Raw genomic sequence first — 7,204 nt, 5'->3', positions numbered from 1 at the left:
AATATAGACTACACCATCACAATGAACCCATTATTTATAAACATGAAATGAAGAAAAATGTGTCTATTTAAGAAGAACAGAATAGCATACTCTGGGTTGTCCTTATGTTAGGCACTGACCTGGCTATGCCATATGGCTGTGGGCTACACTTGCTCACTTAGCAGACAAGATTTGATTAGAATTCAGTGGCACTATTTTTTAAATTATTTTATAGTATGAAGAATGCAATTGAACATAGCTGAATAAAATAGAAAGGATATTTTCTCCAAATGATTTGAGGGAAAGTCAGAGTAATTAGATGGACAATAGAGTGCGGAGTACCAGGCAGTCAGCACGTTTGGCAGACTACTAATGACCATGAGCAGCATCAGAGCTTGGAGAAGCCTAATTACCGTGACTAAACGGTCACATGGAATTTGACTGCCATCATGACTCGTGACCACCGGTGTCACGGTAATATGGTCACCATAACAGCCCTAGTCCTGAATACAAAGAGTTATGTTTGGGGCAAATCCAACACGACACATCACCGAGTACCGTTCTTCATATTTTCAAGCATGGCGCATCATCTTATGGGTATCCTTGTCATCGGCAAGGACTAGGGAGTTTTTTTTTGCATGAAAAGAAACGGAATAGAGCTAAGGACAACAAAATCCTGTGTGTGTGTGTGTGTGTGTGTGTGTGTGTGTGTGTGTGTGTGTGTGTGTGTGTGTGTGTGTGTGTGTGTGTGTGTGTGTGTGTGTGTGTGTGTGTGTGTGTGTGTGTGTGTGTGTGTGTGTGTGTGTGTGTGTGTGTGTGTGTGTGTATTGAGTATTAAAAGGTCTAGTGATAAAATATAGCAAAACTCTCACTGGTTACATCCCAAACGGCATACTGTTCCCTAGTATATAGGGGACCTGGGAAATGTCCCCACGAGGGAAAATGTTCCTTGTTTTACTATCCTTGTGGGAAATTTGGGGATTTCCGGTACCCACGCCACAGGAAAATGTAAAATAAGCACACACACACACACGTTTGGTTTACTATCCTTTTGGGGACCAAACAGTTAACCCTAACCCTATTCCCATTCAAAATCCTGTTTTTCCTAACCCTTAACCCTAACCATAACCCCTAACACTAACCCTAACTGTAACGCTAACACAAAACCTAACAACCTATGCCTAAAATAGCCTTTTTCCTTGTGGGGACTGGCGAAATGACTTGTGGTCCCCACAAAGATAGTTAAACCAAATAAAAACACACACACACACTAATGTGTGATAGCTAACTACAGAGTGGTGCAGCTCTGTCTCACCACAAATGATGACATAGAAGATTGGGGGAGAGGACCGAGAGAGCCCTGTCGGCGCGAACACCTAAACCAACACACATATACGCACGCACACACACACACACCTCTACCTAGGCTAGGAGCGAGGCGGAGAGAGAGGAGGACATGGGGAGAGAATTCCTATGCTAGCCAGACTCCTTCACTCACATTTGCAGAGGTCTCCTACAGAGAGTAACAGTACCCCCCTGTGACCAGATGAAGGAAGTGCAGGTACAGGCAGGAAGACACTACAGAGCTGGGAAATACTCAAGCAGGCAGGTCCATCCACCCACAGACATAGGCTAAATCCCAAATCCCCCCCTTTCCCTCGCCCCTCCATTTGCACGTTTACTTGCGCCTCCGCCATATTCACAAGTGTCCCAAAACTGAAGGAGTGAAAATGATCCAGGGTGTAGGGGCTAATTAGCAACAAGCTCTCACGGTCTCACTGCAGAATAAGACGATTCATCCTTGTTCTCCAAACATAACATTCAGAAGTTGTGCCAAACCTAGAATTTCCAGCGGCGTGTATTCATGGATGCCAAGGGAAGCCAGGCTTCCCCCAAATGTGTAATAAAAAAATAAAATTAAAAAAGTAATAATTTATATTTCGTCTCTGTATGTTTCATAATTGTCCTTCAATTCACAAGAGGCTGAATGTATCTCACAGGAGAACGCATCTGAGCGAGCGAAACAGCGCCACCTTGTCTCTCGACGTGTAGGCCATCTGACGCTGTCTGGTCCAAACGAGTTTGACATTGTTGCCGCCCGTAGCACTCAAGGCAAGGGAAGCCAGCGAGCATCTGGCCTCTCTTGACAAAAAAAGTATCAAATATTAACCAATCAGCGTTGAGCTAACTGAGTGAGCTCAACTGTGAATGGTCCTGGCACACCCTAATGGTCCTGGCACACCCCAAGCTGGGAAGCCAGCTTGGATTTGGCGTCACTCCTATCAAATTCGATTGAGAGCACACATCATTGACAGAAAAAATAGAATTGTTGCATCTCGTCGTGTTGTCCTCAGGTGGATAGCTAGCTAGCTAGCAAAAAATGTCCCTTTCCTAAATTAGCCATGGATAGAGATATCAAATCAATCAGAAACCCAGCCTAAAACCCCAAACGGCAAGCAATGCAGGTGTAGAAGGACGGTGGCTAGGAAAAATATGATATGGATTTGGACTTGTGGTTTTACTTAATTCTCCGGTACTGGCCAATGTTTATGATAGCGATTCTGATCCGACCATTAATTCATACATTGTTGTGCCCCTGGCCTGACAGGATGGAAGTTAAATATTTAGCTAGACGTAGAAGGCTAATGTTAACTAGCTAACGTTGCCCATGAATGAAAGTTAGGCTAGCGAGCAACCATTTTAGCCAGGTAGCCTAGGACAACAAAAAATAAAAGCGTGTACTGTATGACAGAGTGATAGACCGTTTCATCAACATGAAAGAGAGGAGGATGGCATTGGCGTTTCTCTACAAGTAGGGTGAGTCAACATGTTTTTTTTACTTGCACAAATGCGCGCACACACACACACACAGAAATCAGAACCTTGGACAGCCACATCCTATTTAGGTGACGTTGATTGGACGAAATTGTTTTTGGTATCTTTTAGTTGTCACTGTATTAGACTAAGCAGAGGTGATTTGATGATGATGAAATGTTGAAGTTGAACTGGTGCTGGAATAGTGGAGGCAGTTCCTGTTTTCGGTAACTCTCTGTGGTTCTAAACCAATATTTACGCAAGACTAGTTCTGGGTTAACCGAGATTATTCACCGCCTACGTCTACCTCTCTTTCTCCCTCTCTTCTATTTACATGCATCTACCTCTCCCTCCCGATCTCTCTCACTACCCCCCTGTGGTCATATAAGGGAAGTGCATGTACAGGCAGGGAGACGCCAGAGCTGGGAAATACTGGCTGGGAAATACGCACATCCACCGCCCACGTAATCCGCAAATCCATTCACCTCCACACACTAGCTCTACCTTTGTCCATCTCTCTATATCCCTCCCTCTTTTTCTCTCTCTCTCTCTCGCTCTCTGACAAACCCACAACACATTGGTATTAATTTCACAGCAACTCAGTAAACTCTCTTTTTCTCTCTTGCAGTCGTCGCCCACACTACCAACACTTTCTTTCTTCTCACACTTTCACAGCAGATACCCCGTTCTCTTTCCCTCCTCTCTCCCTGTTCCCCTTTCTCTCACTCCACTTGCTCGAGTGAGTCAGAGAACTAACTCCTCCATCTGTAGCAGGGTGCTGTGTGTGTTTGAGTATGTGTGCATGTGTGTGGAGCGACTCTATATGCTAGATAGCACAGGAGGTGATTATATCACTACCTCTGTACCACGGAGTCACGGGCCACAAACACACACACACACACACACACACACACACACACACACACACACACACACACACACACACACACACACACACACACACACACACACACACACACACACACACACACACACACACACCTTTTGACTCTTCTGCGATCAACTCAATAACCCTGGAAATGAATAATCAGTGACCTCCCTCCTAACCCCTAATCTTAGAATGGACCTGGGTACATCCAGGAATTTAACCCGGAAAGAACCATCGTGACACAGACGGGGTTAATACAATGATGCAGAGACTATTATGACATGACACTAGAGTTAATACAGTGACGCCCGAAGAGGGCCCATAGGAGTCCGGTCAAATGTAGTGCACTATGTAGGGAATAGGGTGCCATTTCGGACACACCCAGTGACATATTTCTCCCTTTTCATGACAAACATTAAGAGGAGACTATAAAATAGAGTGACTCGCTGTTAAAGACGATGTGGACATTTTGGATGATGAAGCCCCTGAACCCTGTTTGAATGATGGAAGGTATGGTGGAAAACTGCAAGATTATGTTTTAATACTGTTTACGCATCAAATAAAAAGTTTCTCTCTCATCTGTGCCTGTGGGACTGAGTTGGGCCTCTGGTGCTTGGCACTGGCAATTGATTTATGATGGCTTGGTGATAAAACCTACAGCCTGCATTCCATTGAACAATTTGTGTCTGTGAAATGCTGGCCTGTCTGCCAGGGCCAGGTGAACCATCCCTCCAGTTTATCTCCCACTTGCAGATGAACACTGGACTTCAGAAATTGTGATGAGGACCCAGTGTCCCATGTTGAATTAGTATCTGTGTGTTAAGGAGTGTGAAATTGAGAAGATAACCCTGTATAAACAAGCAGTAAATGACCTAGAGACAGAAACCTGGCGCAATGTAAAAATCTTGCTGTCTGTTGCTTGACAGCACAAAAAAGGTGGGTTGTTGTTTTAGTGACAGTGTCATATTTCTCACTCTTTGTGATGATGATGTGGCCGTGTTTGATGATGAAGCCACTGAATCCTGTTGTAATGTTGGAAAGACATGCCTGCCAAAAAACATCTATAAATAGGCAGGTTTCCATTGAACCAGGTTTATCCAACAAAAGCAATGTCGCAAAAAAACATTGCTACTGTCACGTTCCTGACCTATTTCTGTTAGTTTGTTGTATGTGTTAGTTGGTCAGGACGTGAGTTTGGGTGGGCATTCTATGTTTTCTGTTTCTATGTTGGTTTAAGGGTTGCCTGGTATGGCTCTTAATTAGAGGCAGGTGTTTTGCGTTTTCCTCTAATTGAGAGTCATATTTAGGTAGGTTGTTTCACAGTGTTCGTTGTGGGTGGTTGTCTCCTGTGTCAGTGTTTGTCGCACCATACGGGACTGTTCGGTTTGTGTTGTACATCGTCATTTTATGTGTAGGCTATTTTCCCTGTTCGTGCGTTCTCGTGTTTAATGTAAGTTCGTCGTTCAGGTCTGTCTACTCCGTTTGTTGTTTTGTTAGTTTATAGTGAAGTTCGTGTTTTCGTCTTGTCTTTAATAAATATTATGTGTTCACAACCCGCTGCGCCTTGGTTCCCTCAATACTCCTCCTTTTCGGTTGAAGAGGAGGAGGACCACCGTTACAGCTACATGTGTAAAGGAAACGTCAGCTGTAAGAGAAATATTCTAAAAGATCAACAAAAGTGGTATCTGTTTGACAGAGGTGAATTTATTATTGCGACAAATGATGGAAACAGTGTTTTAAGATTTTTTTAAATTACGATTTCACATAATTTTGAAGGTAAGCGGAGCATGTGATGTCATCAAGTAACTATAAAGCTCCACTCCACATTTCATTCTAAACGCCTACTGCTGGCTAAATCATCAAGAATGGTCCTGACCAAGTCAAGAATGCCTGCCTTGCTTTGCCTTGCTTTTCTGGATGCAAGTTTCCCCATCCAATTATTTCAGTTCTACAGGAGTGCAAAAAGTTAGGTCTCACTATGACATCGAAAATTGGCTATACCATAAAAATTCACGAAAACAAAAATGTGCTTTTTGGTCTTAATTTAAGGTTAGGCATAAAAATTTGCAGTGTGTTTAAGGTTAGGTTTACAGTCCAATTTTAAGAAGAGAAATTGTAGAAATAGGCAGGTTTATTACTTTGTGGCTGTGGTAGCTAGTGACGACCAGTACCGTGTGGATAGCCTATTTTGGCACAAGATAATTATTAAAGTATGGCAAATAGGCCCATCAGTCTGTTCTTGCATTCTATCCATGCTGGCTTTTGCGGGCTACCTGAGACATGAAACAAGTGGGCGGGCATACAGGCTGTCGTCAATTTATTAAATGCACAATTTATCGAAATGGATAATGGAAACACTTCAACACTAGGTTTTTGCGAAAATAACATTTTTGTTGGTGTTACTTCATTACATCCAGCTGTTTTTAAATCGACACAAGAAAGTTAAATGGAAACGCACCGTAGCAGGCAATTGTCTATTTTCTATCTATTTCTACTGTATGCAAACGTTTAAATGGTCGACAAAAACTCACGGGACAAGTTAATAGAAACATAACTAATGAGTAGACTAAGTTTCAGGAGAGCTCCTTTTCTATTCAAAGAAAGTAGTTACCCACTGGGCACACACTGGTTGAATCTGTTGTTTTCACGTCATTTCAATGAAATAGACGCTGAATTGATGTCTGTGCCCAGTGGGTAAATACAGTCCAAGGCAGTCAAGGCTTGACTTTCGATGGTATTTCACCCATTCTGATGAAGAAGCAGCTTCATTCTTGTGTTTTATTTCTCGTGTGTTTAGTTTTTTAAATCTAACTCTCTCTGGGAAAGATTTGTTGCATGTGAAATTAATACAATTTGATGCAAAAAATATCCTTTTATTGATTGAAATGTATATATATATATACAGTGGGGAGAACAAGTATTTGATACACTGCCGATTTTGCAGGTTTTCCTACTTACAAAGCATGTAGAGGTCTGTAATTTTTATCATAGGTACACTTCAACTGTGAGAGACGGAATCTAAAACAAAAATCCAGAAAATCACATTGTATGATTTTTAAGTAATTAATTTGCATTTTATTGCATGACATAAGTATTTGATCACTTACCAACCAGTAACAATTCCGGCTCTCACAGACCTGTTAGTTTTTCTTTAAGAAGCCCTCCTGTTCTCCACTCATTACCTGTATTAACTGCACCTGTTTGAACTCGTTACCTGTATAAAAGACACCTGTCCACACGCTCAATCAAACAGACTCCAACCTCTCCACAATGGCCAAGACCAGAGAGCTGTGTAAGGACATCAGGGATAAAATTGTAGACCTGCACAAGGCTGGGATGGGCTACAGGACAATAGGCAAGCAGCTTGGTGAGAAGGCAACAACTGTTGGCGCAATTATTAGAAAATGGAAGAAGTTCAGATGACGGTCAATCACCCTCGGTCTGGGGCTCCATGCAAGATATCACCTCGTGGGGCATCAATGATCATGAGGAAGGTGAGGGATCAGCCCAGAACTACACGGC

This window comes from Salvelinus alpinus, chromosome 11 (genome assembly GCF_045679555.1).
Source record: "Salvelinus alpinus chromosome 11, SLU_Salpinus.1, whole genome shotgun sequence".
NCBI classification, from domain to species: domain Eukaryota; kingdom Metazoa; phylum Chordata; class Actinopteri; order Salmoniformes; family Salmonidae; genus Salvelinus; species Salvelinus alpinus.
The sequence above is the reverse complement of the archived record's forward strand: the minus strand, read 5'-3'. Positions refer to the sequence as shown.